The 13,989-nt window shown below is 33.3% G+C and overlaps 2 pseudogenes; both read right to left on the bottom strand.

Annotated features, from left to right (window-relative positions):
- Window positions 1-731: 731 nt before the first annotated feature.
- LOC131839747 (olfactory receptor 6C1-like) lies at window positions 732-8,373 on the bottom strand (annotated as a pseudogene).
- A 2,074-nt stretch (window positions 8,374-10,447) lies between these two features.
- LOC131837883 (olfactory receptor 6C3-like) lies at window positions 10,448-11,380 on the bottom strand (annotated as a pseudogene).
- Window positions 11,381-13,989: the final 2,609 nt, after the last annotated feature.

Below are 13,989 nucleotides of genomic sequence, written 5' to 3'. Positions count from 1 at the left end.
GTTGCTAGAAATAAGGGCTACTTCATGTTTTCCATAAATATATGTGACTTCATATTTGCATTTTAAATTGATAAATTATATGGCACAGAAAATTTTAAACGGGGTACTTGAAAAATACTTTGAGACTTCTCAAAAAGAGTAAATATATCACTTTCTTAGTGATAGTTTTTTACATATTACTAAGTATACTATCATATGGAGAGGATGTTACATGTAATATTCCAATAAGACTAAGTTATATTTACAGTTTTTGTAGAGTAAAATAAAAATAATGTTAAGCATGACAATATTTTCTGAATTCTTTCAAAGAATGTTTCTTGGTGAAATCATAAAACAATTTTAACTCATTAATCGTACAGTGTCTTTTTGTCTTTCTTTGATTTTCTAAGTTTCATTGTGAAAAAATTGGTATTTAAATATATTTAGAAGAAGGAAATGAGGTCAGTCTCATAGAGAGTGAAAAGACAATCTCAAAGGAAAGGAAATGCGTGAGAAAATGATTGGAATTTAAGTGGAAATATATATATATAATATATATATGAAATATATATATATATATATATATCTCAGTATTCTCAAATATTTTCAGTATACTGCTGACAATAGAAATACAAGCAATGAAATAGAACTCTAGAGAGATTATGTGGATATTCATAGACTTTTACAGGCCCGGTTTCCTATTTACTTGTTCTTGACTATGTCTCTAATTTATGACAACATTTTAATTTTTTTTATTTGCTTGAGAAAAATACAATCTTCCTTGCCCTGTCCACGAGGGCTAGCTTGACTTGCTGGTTCCGTAAGCTGTAAATAAAGGGGTTCAGCATGGGGGCTACTGAAGTGTTTAGCACAGCAACACCCTTGCTCAGAGACACTCTGTCTTTTGCTGCTGGATTAATGTACATGAATATGCAGCTGCCATAGGAGATGGAGATGACAATCATGTGGGATGAGCAGGTAGAAAAGGCCTTTGTCCTCTGACTAGCGGAAGGAATCCTCAAAATTGTCCTAATGATATATATGTAGGACAGAATTATTAATGCCAAAGTGAACAGTAGAGTAAACACAGCACAGGAAAAATTCACTGTCTCTAGGAATTTTGTGTCTGAACAAGAAAGGTGTAGTAAGGGGAAATAATCACAGTAAAATGATCTATAACGTTGGACTTACAGTAATCAAGCTGTATGAACTGCATGAGTGATGGGAATATGATTAAGAATGAAGCCAACCAAGAGGCAAAGACAAGGAGTATGCAGACTCTGGGATTCATGATGGTCATGTAATGCAGAGGCTTGCAGATGGCAATGTAACGGTCATAGGACACGGCAGCCAGAAGGTAAAATTCAGTGACTCCCAACAGAATGAAAACAAAAAGAAAAACAAAACAAAACAAAACAAAAACAACTGAGCTATGCAATCATTAAAAGAAATGGTTTTATCTCCTGTAATCAGGGTGCCCAGGAACTTGGGTATGCTGACAATTGTGAATGAAACCTCTAGCAAGGAGAAATTTCTGAGGAAGAAAGACATGGGAGTCTGGAGGTGGGAATCCAGCAAGGTAAGTGTGATAATGGTCAGGTTCCCAGTGATGCTGAGCATGTAGGTGATGAACAGAAAGACAAAGATCACCCCCTAAAGCTGTGGGTCATCTGACAATTCCAGGAGGATAAACTGTTTATCCTGTGTGGTTTTTTTTTTTTTTTCTTCTTCTTCTTCTTTTGTGTAAACTAGAGAAGAAAACACAAACAGAAGGATTAGAGAAAGGGGATTGCATATGGGAAGCCGCTAGAATTTGTCTCTGGAAGCAAACTAATTTAATTTAGTTTAGTTTAATTAATTTAATGTAGGAGAACTTTAAGACAACTTAATAAAAGTGGGTGACATGTTTTAAAGTAAGTTTTTATCATCGGCCACACTCTGTTTAACATAGAATGTTTTTTTCAAAATCCTTTATTTCGGAGATTGGGAATTGATTCTAAAAAGATTTTTAAAACTCTTATCCCCATCACATACCCTACATGAGAAGAACAGGAATTCTAACCTAGGTTTCTCTGAATATTTGATAACTGGAATAGAAATGCTTCCTGTTGACTCTTCAAAATAATTCCCTGAAGGATTCCCTTCCCATTGAGAAAATCTTTGTTTTCTTCCAACCACATTGTCTCATGTCCTCATTTCTGTCACTTAATTCCCTGTATTATTACTTTGTAGTATAACATAGAAACGACAGTATGTTTGGAGGGAAGTCACTCAAATGAGGATGTAACCAAAATTTGAAAGTCAGTGAAGTTCAATTTTTAACACTGTGACAAAATTCCCAAGTTTTCACTCTGGTTCACATTCTTCTTTTCCAACCTCCTATTCCTCTTCTGAAGCCACAGTTAATGAATTCTTTGACATGATGTCCTTGGACTTTGGACAGCACAGAGTTGACAGAAGGCATGGTAGAAATTTAGGTTAATCTACACATTCATGAGCTAAAGAAACAATGTATTTATATATAAAATTATTTTATAGAACATTTTTTCCTTCAGAGTTTCTTCTATCTAAATGTTGTTGGTATTATTCTTTATATATGAATTCTGCTTTCTATCCCATATTATAATTTTATATTTTTCCTTTTATCTACAAGAGTATTCAGTTATAAAGTTTTATTATGGCAACACCTTGGAGTATAGGATAAGACAGTACATGAGATCCCTTTATATTCTTTTCCTGAATAATAATAACTTTAATAATACAATGCATTTTGAAGTGAAGCTAAATTTTTCTCAATATATCAAACCAGTCCGTTATCATATCCCTCATTCTGTGCATTCTCACTAAATAGTAAAGTGTCAATTCAGAGTTATGAAAGACATTTTGCAAATAGGATATTTAGTTTCAAGATGTAGAATTATTGATTACTGGTATATAATAATGCATCATAATACTGTGAAGTTTCTTGCTCCTTTTTTCCGTTATATGTCTGAGTACTCTTTTCACTCACTTCACACTGTTTAGCAAAAAAAATGTTGCTGTTGATTACTTAAGACAAATTCCAACTAGATGGATAGTGCCAACGCTATGGGGAAAGCATGTGAAAGTCACAAGAAATGAACAATTCTTTTGCTATTTCTCAGGACTGGAGGAAGCAGGCTGAAGGGCTTTTAAGCAGACATCATAGTGACATATTTTGTAAACAAACTTGTGGTAATTCAAGTGTATGATCGATATTTCAATCATAACAGTCACACGGTGTTAACTGTGTGTACAACTCTTTGATCTGTAAGTTATTTCTTCTTCTGATGTTTTTGGTAGAGTGATGAAAAATATATCCAAGACTCTAAAACATCATTTCAAGCTCTCCTTCCTAACTGCTTATCCATGTTTATTTTACCCAGTCACATGTAACTTATGTTCACAAAATTTGTAATCCCATTTGCTCCTTTCTTCTCAATGAATTCTATTCTGTCATGGATATCTAATTGTTGAATCAAGTGTGTCATTCATTGAAAGTGAAAATTAACAAATTGTATAAACAGCTACTTGCTATTTTGTTAAATAAAATAACTGGAAATGATTTTTAGGACACTTCTGCCATTCCATATACATTTTGAAAAAAGAACAATAGCATTCTCCAGATTGTCCAATTTAAAGAAACAACAATTTTTTAAGGCCTACTAAAGATGAAGAGATTGTTTTCTTTATTTTTGCAATAATTAGAAGTAGTAAAAAGCACCAGGATTCCACAATATAATTGGAAACTAACTTTATCATCCTGCACTCTCTTCCTAATTTAAAGAGAGAGAATTCTTTAATTTTGTATAATAAATTCTCTCTTCGTAAGTTAAATCTCCTTAAAGAAAGGTGTGAACACATATATCCGAGGAAATTTTCATCCACAAATTAGTACACAATTTTCCAATTCTCTTTCTCTCTCATGTGACACTCCTTTTCTTGGTGTTAGATTTATATGTGAGGCTAATTTGTAAAATAAGAGAACAAAATATTGGTTTAATGTGGTATCTCAAGTAATAATTCAGGTTGTAACAACCACTAACTTTTTTTTTTTTTATTCCTGACCATGTTTACTGACAACTAATGTCATGCAAGAACTTTATGGTGACTGAATAGAAAAGAATCTCATGAACGATCAATTTAGGTTCCCCCCCCCCCAGATTATTACTTTAGTAATGTCTCTGAATTTTCCTCAAATTTGATCAGAATCTTGTTTCCCTCAGTCCCCTGGGGGGGGGGAAAAATCACCTTGTTTTTTTCCTAATAGAAAGGGAGAATTTGGATCCCAAATCAGATCAAAGCATCAACCAGCATGAATAGGAATAATGAAGGAAAAGCAGTAATCATATAAATTACGCTCAAAATCTGTAGGTTTTCATTGAGATATTTTACATATATCCTGACTATCTCAATTTGTTATTGTTAACTAGGTATCTATATTTGAGTATAATTTTTAATGTAAAGAAGGAAAGGAATTCTTCAAAAACATAAAGCATCAGAACTTAATTTTTATTTATAAGATATGATATTATTGGGGCGCTTGTGGTCTTTGTCTTCAAAGAGAAATGGATTAAAAATGCAACTTATAGTATTGTGACTTTGGACAAGTTACTTAATCTCTCTAAATTTTACTTTTTCCTTTAAAAAAATAGGAATAATAAGTTATGGAATAGTCACGAGGACTAATTTAAGAAAAAGTAAAATTAAGTCATACAAAATCTGTATAAAATGTACTCCCAAAAAGTGGTTAATATTATCTTTATTCTCCCCAAAATGAAGTCAATGAACATATTTGAAGAATATAGCCCCACTTTAAATACCAAAACCATCTTTGAGACAGTGAAAACTGTGTGCACTTATCTCATTTACTCAGTGTGAGTTATCTATGTTAATTTGAAGACACTGACAATGAAAGAGATTAAGTATAATAAGCAAGATCAGACATCAGATGTTAGTTGATAGTAGAATTGGAATTCCTAAGTCTTTCTGCCTGAAACCAGAACATTTACTACTTATTAAACATGTATTCAATGAGAAAGATCAAATTGAGAGACAATAATTGTATGAAAAGTAATAGAGGAATAAGATATTATGACAAACAGGAAATGTAACATACTCATTTTTCATAATCCTTGATAAATACAGCTGACATAAGAAACCCAAATTATTCTATGTATTCCAAAATAAAGTTAAGGTAAACATTAATGAATCAGTGCTAAAAAAAAGAAATTTTCCATTGGCTACAACTTTACAGTCTTACCTCTATTTGTCATAAAAATGACATCATCAGCTGGTTGAAATGGTTAAAAAAAAAAAGCAAATTGACAACTATTTCAGTTTTAGGTTAAGAGATTCAGTATTTTAAAAATCAGTCCTTCTCAATACATTGAAGTTACTTTATTTCTGTAACTAATATTCTTTTACACACTTTTCCCTATAGCTATGGGAGCAAAAATAGTGAAGAGAAGTTAGATTTGGAGTTACTTTGGACCTTTTGGAAGAAGATTCCATGTGGATTGTCTCTTGCCTAATGCACATGTTTTATTTACCATATATACTCATGTCTCAGAGCAAATACTCCAGTGAATCAAATGTGCCAACAAGGGCCTAGAGGAAAATACACTAAGGATTGTACAAATGTTATCAAAAGTTGAACTAATATTGGAACGAGAAACTTTTGGGATAATGCCCAAAGAGATAAAAAAAGGGCATAAGAAATCAGCCAGAAGCACTTGGAATATTTTGCATATAATCTAAATGAAAAATAACTAAATATGCAGTTTTTGGGGAACATTTCCTGCATTTCCTGAATCAGGATTTCTCTCAAGAATAGAATCTCCTATTTCTTCTTTTGCTGAGTAAAATACTGAGACGACTTAATTTCATCTGAAAACATTAGATTTTATCATATACTAAAACATCTCCATAAAAGTGGCACTCCAAGCTAGTAGGTATGAAATAAAGTATTCAAAAACACTGAATATAGAATGATAAGGAGAATGGGATAGAGTTCAGTGCTCAGTGATTTCCCATTGAAAGGCATGAAAAACTATGGATTAAATACTCATTGAACTCTTCAGTCTTTTCCAAGAATCACTTGAAGTCATTCTCCCATCATAGTAATGGTGCTGATTCTTGAGAAGCATCTACTACCCAGAAAATCCCTTTCCATTTGAAGGATGTGCTGGGTTTATCCCTGTAATTGATGGAAACATAAAATCTAGTAAATTGGCAGGATTTTACAATTCTGATTTCTTTCTGTCTCATTTTAGAAAATTATCAAAAAAGCAATCTGTTGAATCAATCACTATTTTTTTCCTTCAACAAATATCTTCACTGATCTGCTACATTTAAATAGTATATAAAGCACTGGGGATAAAACGGAATCAAAATAGATAAGATTTCTATTGCCACACAATTACTAAAAATCAAGGGAAGCCAAATGAGAGAAAATGTTCTGAAAGTTATAAAGTAACCTATCAGTTCAGAACTTTTTTAGTACACCAAACCATTTTTTAATCAGCAAATTTACTCCATTATACCAAATAATGTATACTATTGAACCCATTATTTTTTTGTCATTTTTCAAATATAAAATTATACAAAATTGTACTTTTAACATTTTCTGACTTGTCTGTTGATTCCCATTTCACCAAAAGTTGCCCCAAAGTAGTGATTTTTTTGCTTGTTAAATATTCTAAATTATTCTGATTCAACCACAGTATTTAATAAATTATGTGATCCAAGTAATTTAAGAGTGATGATCTAATTGTTCATATCAAAGTTAATCAGTAAAACCAGCATATCATTAAAAAGAGCTATTTTAACAGATACCTAATTTCTATTGAAGTTTTCATATATACATAAGTTTATTACTTTCAGGACTTAAAACTTCTAAAAAATATTTTTAGTTTTATATGTAAGTTCCTATGATATATAAGAATATCAATGGAAGGCAGTGTATCACAAGGATCTTTTTTTTAAAGGAGTTTTAGATCCAAGAGAGATAGATTCAAATTCAAGCTTTGTTATTTATTCACATTAAAGGCCTTTCTTTCTCCATTTCTTTTTTTGGGGGGAGGAACATTTCCTGAATTTCCTGAATTATTTCTTTTTTTAAAGACTTTATTTAATTATTTGACAGATAGAGATCCCAAGTAGGCAGAGAGGCAGGCAGAGGGGGGCAGGGAAGCAGGCTCCCTGCTGAGCAGAGAGCCTGATGCAGGGCTTGATCCCAGGACCCTGGAATCATGACCTGAGCGAAAGGCAGAGGCTTTAACCCACTGAGCCACCCAGGCACCCCTCTTTCTTCATTTCTAAAAAAGTTTAACAATGTAAATTTTTAGCGAATTAAATAAAACATAGTATGTGGAGCTCTCTGTTTCTATAAGAAGAAGTAGCTTGAGAGAGATCAATAGTCATGCAAGGAATGTATAGAAATGTGAGATTAAACAGAAAAATAATGTGGTCTAAGACATATGACACCTTCAGTTTGCAGTTCTGCATGTAAGAAGTCACAAATCACCACCTGGGTATAACAATAAGTAAAAAGAGGAACAGCCTGACAAATCAACTATTTTGGATCCTTAGAGCAGGCAAATCACTGCCCTCAAGATTGAAAATCAGACAGATAAATATAAGAAGTGAAGGTTTAAGGGAACAGAGGCTCATGAGCAGGAACTGCCATAAGGTCCAGTGCTAGAGTAGGAAAACCTCAAGTATAATGTCAGAAATATCACCTCCTGCTTCTTCATGGGAAGAGGAAAAGGGACCGTTTTTAAATACATGAGAGTGCTGTGCTCTTAAGAAAGCCAGCCCTCCCTCCCAAGTGACTCTTAATCTCACAAAACAAACTGAGGGTTGCCGGGGGGAGGGGGTTGGGGAGAAGGGGGTGGGATTATGGACATTGGGGAGGGTATGTGATTTGGTGAGTGCTGTGAAGTGTGTAAACCTGGTGATTCACAGACCTGGGGATAAAAATATATGTATATAAAAAATATATGTTTATAAAAAAAAAAAAAAAAAAAAATAAAAAAAAAAAAAAAAAAAAAAAAAAAAAAAAAAAAAAAAAAAGAAAGCCAGCCCTCACAAAGAGCCAGCCCTCACAGAAATCTAGCTGACCAGAGTCTAACCTGCTGGGACACGATAGAGCTTAACTCACCCCAGACAGGGAAATACCCAACTCCAGTATCCTCTAGACTTCCATTGGGAAAAAGAAAATACCCAACTTCAGCCCACTCTAACCTTCCTGTTCTATTTAAGTGGGGAGAAAAATCTGAGAAACACTCACGAAGTTTATAATCCAGAGGCTGGAGGCTCACTAAAACACTGAGCTCTAACCATAGGACTATAGAATCCGTCCCCTTCTCCCATGCCTAACCATAACATTTCTTTTCCTTTTTTTCTTTTATTGTGATTTTTAAAATTAACATATAATAATAACAAATAATAATAACATATAATTAACATTATTTGCCCCAGTGGTGCATGTTTGTGAGTCACTAGTCTTAACACAATTCACAGCACTCACCATAGCCCATACCCTTCCCAATGTCCATCACCCAGCCCCCCATCTCTCCTCCGACACCCCCTACAATCCTCAGTTTCTTACCTAAGATTAATAGTCTCTTATAATTTGTCTCCCTCCCTGGCCCCATATTGTTTCCTTTTTCCCTCCCTTTCTCCCACAACCTCCCGCCCAGATCTTAAATTCCTCAGAGAGATCATATGATAATTGTCTTTCTCTTACTGGCTTACTTCACCAAGCATAATACCCTCTAGTTCAATCCATATCATTGCAAATGGCAAGAATTTTCTTTTTTTTTTGAGAACATCACATTTCTAAACGTCTATCTGTTCTGTATTTGTTTACAAACATAACAAAGGTAAAAAAAAATTTTGGAGAGGCAGAGAATGATTCAGAACGAGACATGGGTGAGGTGTTAGCATACTAAGACTGGAAATTTGAAATAAATGTGATTAATATTGCAAGGATCTAGTGGATAAAGTAGATGAAATGTAAGAACAGAAGGGAAAGATAAGCAGAGAAAATTACAATCCAAAAACCCCACACAAAAAACAACCACAACCACCACCACCAACAACAAAAACACTTCCTGAAGAAATAAAGAATTCCTTGGAGAAAAGAGATTAAATGTTTGTGTTGTCAATATTCAGGCTGGATGGAATTGTTAAGAAAAATGCTTTAGAAAGAAGGAAAATAATATAGTTCATTATGTCAGAGATTTACATAATGTAAAAAAGAGCACTGCAGAAAGAAGAGTCTAAGGTAAAATTTTAAAAAAAAATTGTTAACTTAGGGCACTTGGCATACTCTAGGTATTATAGGCTGCTGAGAATAAGAAGGATCTAGATGGCAAGATGTTGCTTCAAGGACCTGAGGTAACACAGAAACAGAGCGAGCAAGAGATCAAACTCCATGAAATAAGAAAATAAGGAAACGGGCAAAATCTTCGAATTTGATCTTCTTCGAAGATCCCTGTAAAAGTGTGAGAAGGCACATCCTTGGAAAAGGTCTGAGAGGCCCCCAGAATTTTGTGGACTGAAACTAGACTGAAGGGTGATGGTCTTACTCTGTACAAATCCAGGTTTATAAGACTGTGAGAGGCCATTGTTTTCTCAAATGTATCAACCCAAAGGTACAAGAAACATGAAGAAACAGAGAAAATTTCTCTAATCAAATAACAACATTTTCATTAGCAGAGTCTAGAGAAATATAAGCACATCTAACAAATTATTCAAAATAACTGTCATAAGATACTCAAGGAATTAGGAAAATGGCATGTGTTTTAGTTTTATTGCATTTGCTTCAAATCTTTAACAGGTATAAATAGTTTTTTAAGATTTTATTTATTTATTTGACAGAACAAGTGAGAGCAAGAGAAGGCCTGAGTAGGCAGAGCGGTGGTCAGAGGGAGAGGGAGAAGCAGGCTCTCTGCTGAGCAGGGGGCATGATGCGGGACTCCATCTCAGGACCTGGGATCATGACCTGAATGGAAGGCAGATGCTTAACTGACTGAGCCACCCAGGTGCCCCAACTATGAATACTTAAAAAAATGGTAGAGAACATGGAAATTCTATAAATAGTACATAATATCATGATCAATATTTACCCTGTAATATGCACTATATTTCACAAAATACAAAGCTCTACATTTAAAGTGCAAATCACAACTACTTATTACTTCTAAGAACAGAATTTAATATACAATACTTTGGGAGTGTAGATTTTTAAAATTAGCACATAATGTATTATTTGCCCCAGATATATAGGTCTGTGAATCATCAGACTTACACATTTCACAGCACACACCATAGACTATAAGAAGAAGCATATTGATATAGATATTAGGAATTTCAGGATTTTACCTAGTTACTCTTTAGACTCTCCTTCCCTCCCACCCCCGCCCCAGGAGAAATATTTAATTTACTTGAAGAAAATATTTACTTTATGGATCACATCTCTGAAGGCTTGTTTTACTTGCTGGTTTCTCAGAGTGTAAATGAAGGGGTTTAGCATAGGGGCAACAGAGGTGTTGAGAATAGCCACTCCTTTTGTCAATGATGCCTTTTCTTTTGCAGAGGGATTAGCATACATAAATATACAGCTTCCATAAGAAATGGAAATGACAATCATATGAGAGGAGCATGTGGAGAAAGCCTTTTTTCTCTGACTGGCAGATGGGAATCTCAAAATCGTTCTGATAATATACATATAAGATAAAATCACCAGTGCCAAAGTGAATAGCAGAGCAACCAAAGCAAAGTAAAAACCAATCAGTTCTAGGAGCCACGTATCTGAACAGGATAGTTGTAGAAGGGGAAAATAGTCACAGGCAAAGTGATCGATGACATTGGAAGCGCAGTAATCCAGCTGGAGCAGAAGCATGAGGGGTGGGAAAATGGTCAGGAACCCGCCCAGCCACGCACAGAGCACAAGCACTGTGCAGACTTTCCTGCTCATGATGGTGGTGTAATGAAGAGGCTTGCAGATGGCAACATAGCGGTCATAAGACATGGCAGTTAGAATGTAAAATTCTGTCACCCCCATGAAAATAAGGAAAAAGAGTTGGGCTGCACAGTTGTTATAGGAAATAGTTTTATCCCTGGTGATAATTGCTCCCAGAAATCTAGGAATACACAGAGTTGTAAATGAGATTTCTAAGAAAGAGAAGTTTCGGAGGAAGAAATACATTGGTGTCTGCAGATGAGGGTCCACCAAGGCTAGAGTGATGATAGTCAGGTTTCCAGTGACACTTTATAAGTATGTGATAAATAAGAAGAGAAAAATCACAATCTGAAGGTCAGGATCATCAGAAAGGCCTAGCAGGACAAACTCTGTGATCACTGTGTGGTTCATTCCTCTCTTGCTCTCCCTCCTTCTCTCTGTCTCCTGTTTCTTTAAAGATATCTAGATGGCAAAAGCATTAAAGGGAGGATATGAAAGGTGTAATTCATGATGATCAATATCACCATCACTGATACAATTATAAAATATATTCTATACTTCATGTTGATCTTATTTTGATCCTCTTGTTTGCATTTGGTTATAATGCATATTTGTGAGTTTTGCTTTATTACTTTTCTTATTTGAAATGTAGCAGAAGTTTGTTAATCTTCATGCAATAATCTTTCTTATGTATTTATAAGTTATACCACCACCTAAAAACAGAAATGTTCTTAATTCCATCACAAGGTAGTGAAAGAAGGCTTAAGTAACAACCTTTATACATCTTCTGACATAAGAAATCAATTAATGATTTTCTTACAAGTAATTTATCACTATTAATTATTTAATTTAATCATTAATTTTATTTTATATATTAATAATTTGGGGTATAATTTTCAAAATAGTGTGAGAATGCTGTATACATATATAGTAGCATATTATATATACTTACTGTGTGAGAGAGGTAATAGCCCTATTATTTTATTTAACAAATAAAGAATATATTCACTTACTCATTTATTGTTTTTTCTTGTAATTCCATCAAAATGAATGTTTCACTAGTTTTTTATTAATTTTCATATCTTCTGTGACTTGCTAGAAATATACATACAAAAATATTTTTATTTTTGAGCTTAATGGAGCTGCACCTTTTTTTAAAAAATTTTACACTGAAGCACAAATTTGAAAAGTAACTACTTGCCTCAGATATTAGCAGTTCTGTCACCCAGATTGTTGCCCAGTGCCTATTCCATTTGAACATCCTTCTTCCTGAGCTATTAGCTTTATGAAAAAAAAAATCTGGTTCTCTTGTAATTCTGTCTCACACTTATCTTTTACATGAGAACAGTGATCCATAAGGATATTTCAGAAACATACAGGAAAATGTCTTCTATTTGTACTAACATACAGGCAATTCCCAGTTGTGCTGGATATCCTGTGCTATAGATTTTGATTATTAAATTTATGACAGTTATCTCCTTTATATTTTAAGAATTAAATTTGTGCTGTGAAGAACAGAATGCAAATCATTGCTTCTCTGCCAGACTTCAGCAAAGTTCACTCTGATCAAATTTGATTCGATTTGATTAGATTTCCTTTGATGGCTCGAAGGAAACAGTTCAGGAAATAAATACAAAATGTCAGAAAACCTTAAAAAATGTGGAAATAATATGATAGTCCTCTTCAATAATGTTAATCTAAAAACTTAGGAAAGCACTAATTAAAGAGAGGACTGAGAAGGATATAACATCATTGGTGTATGAGTGCGAATTCTTAAACTAGATTGATTTTCCTCCACTTGCACTTATAGCTCAAATTTTCCAAGTCAATTTGTTTTGACCTCAAAAGAAAGTTGTTCATTGATCTAGTGGGAACAAGACCAAGTCCAGGTCAGACTGTATATTTACAGACCACGAGGGATTCCTGGAAGCCATCCTTACATTTCTCAGTAGCCTTTTAATTCTTTTCTATAGTGAATCTCCCTTGAGAATGGTTGTGTTCATTTTTGTATTCCACAGAGGACCTAAAATGTTGACTTCTACAAAATAATTAATCCATTAATCACAATTTCTTAATATTTTGTGAATAATAAAAACTGTTGTGAAACCTTTTTTATAAAAATAAACTCAATCTAATTTATTTTTAATCATCCGGAAATATAAATCTTTCTAAATATGCCCTTTTTATTATTTATCCTTAGACTTTCTTGGTGTTGAAGCATTGAGAAACAAGGTTATTTTGTAATTCTAAGTTAAATAATAACTATTATAAGGCACCTTTTGGTTATATTTTTTAAAAATTCCAATATACATGTTAATTTAACCCTCAGTACAAATAGGAATATTTAATTACAGTGTCAATTTGCCCATCTAATTTTTAAAATTGGCCTTTATATTTATTTGTCTTATCTTTAATATTCTAATGAGAAATATCACCAAGTACTAATATTTTACTTATTTGAAATTCTGGATAGTGAATTATTATTGATTTTTAAATGCCATTTTTATATGTCCCAAATATTTTGATAATAAAAATTATACTACATGTAATCAGTTAAAAGTAAGGCATACATTTGTTATATAATTATATAAACTAATAATACGCATTAAATAATAACTATTTAATATTAAATAAGTGCTGTATATATAAAAATAATAACAAGACATAAGTACTTTAACATAAAAAATACAATTGTCAGTTTGTATAATCAGATAATGACATAGTTACCGATGCAGAAGTAAATCACAGTTGGAATGCAAGACTTTTCGGAAATTACTTACTGGAAGAGAGGAATTAGAACAGAGTGGGAAGAAAAATGGAAGGAAAATGTAGGCATAACTGAAATTTATGACTGTGAATACTGTGTTTACTTAAGGTACTTAAAGGAGCAGTCAGTAAAGGAGCATGCTGGCAAATGTGGCTTTATATCATAGGGAGTGATGCCCTTGTCCACTCATTTATATTTATTTCAGCTTTGTTGAGCTAGAATTAACCTATATAATACTATGTAAGTTTGAAGG

Source organism: Mustela lutreola, chromosome 8, assembly GCF_030435805.1.
Source record: "Mustela lutreola isolate mMusLut2 chromosome 8, mMusLut2.pri, whole genome shotgun sequence".
In the NCBI taxonomy this organism is placed as follows: domain Eukaryota; kingdom Metazoa; phylum Chordata; class Mammalia; order Carnivora; family Mustelidae; genus Mustela; species Mustela lutreola.
The sequence above is the reverse complement of the archived record's forward strand: the minus strand, read 5'-3'. Positions and strand labels throughout refer to the sequence as shown.